We start from the raw sequence: 1,427 nt of genomic DNA on the forward strand, positions 1-1,427 counted from the left end.
AAAGTATATATATATATATAAACTGATTAGAGAATAAAATGTCATACTGAGTAGAGAAATTCCTTTTGAAGCAGCACAAAAGGAAGTCCCCAAAGAAAGCATATTTGTCAAGTGCATATACAAGGAAAAGAGTGGCTCCTTTCAAGAGTGAACGCTGGCTAGACAAGCAAAGAGATTTGTGAGAAATTGCCTGGTAAGAGAGGGAAATGTAGGCAAGTGGCCTCGAATATATGGGAACAAAAGTATCTTTGTTACTTGAAACTGAAGAGTGCTGGTAAAACTGAAATGATCTATAATTGCAGCTAATTGTCATCTCCACATCTTTTACGAAAGTTTTCTCACCACTCCAGCAACTGGAGAGTGTGTTTCTCAGGGGAAGAGGGCATTGAGAAAAGACCCCACCCCCTTACTAGTGAGCCATGTGACTGAAGTTAATGATCACTTGTCTTTGTGCAGTAAGCACTCTCCCCTCACATTGATGCACTCTCCCAGCCTTCCATTTATGCCAGATACTCACCTCCAGGTGGCCTTTAAACCAACAAAACCAAGGTCTTTTCTCCCTGAATCAGGTTCTCACACTTTATCAAGTACAACGCAGATGAGTGAGGCAGGAGTCAGAGCTACGCTAGAATTACCCCAAGAAGGAGGATTTTTATGATAAATTGACTCGGTGATCATATGAGACTGAAGAAAGGAGCAGTGGTACTGTGTGTGCCAGGGCAGCTGTGTGCCTGTCTGCCTGCCTGCCTGCCTGCAAAGGTTCACTCTTGGCAAGTATTTCCAGAGGAGGCAAGGGACCCACAGAAAGTCGTGAATGATGGCTCATCTGTCATTCCCAGCTGCCTCCCTGTCTAGGTCCACCTGCAGACTCACAGCAGCAGGCCTGCCTGCACCTTCGTTCACAGGGCACTGGCATCACCTGACTCAGCCAGTGGGATCTGCATAGGGCCTGGCAGGAAAAGCTTTGCTCCCTTTGCCCTGGGCATGGCAGACTAGCAAATGAGGAGTGGGAGGTTCCCAAGGCTCAGTCAGAGGAAGGATGTGAAATGAGGGTTGACAATGTCCCTAAAGGGCTGAAATTTTTTTAAAGAAATCATTGGATCACTGCTTTTAAGTGATATTGCTGCTGCTTTTACTATGCTGGCTTTGAGTAGAGTGCTGGAGGAATCACCCAGTCAAGCTCAAAGGTGGGTTTAGGAAGGACTATTTAAATCAGATTTGGCCCAGGCTGAACAGAGAGGGAAATATGGGGAAGGGAGTTTCCTTACTTACTGCATGATGACAATGATTTCTCTGCCAGTTTGGGAAAGGAAGGGATAGAGGTTGGGCGGGGGTGGGAGGAGGGATGCGGGATGGGAAGGGCTGAAAGCGGGTAACTATAACTAGTTACTGTGTTGGATAGCTTGTGTTTCTAGGAAGTGCTTCAG

This window comes from Myotis davidii, unplaced genomic scaffold (genome assembly GCF_000327345.1).
Source record: "Myotis davidii unplaced genomic scaffold, ASM32734v1 scaffold967, whole genome shotgun sequence".
In the NCBI taxonomy this organism is placed as follows: domain Eukaryota; kingdom Metazoa; phylum Chordata; class Mammalia; order Chiroptera; family Vespertilionidae; genus Myotis; species Myotis davidii.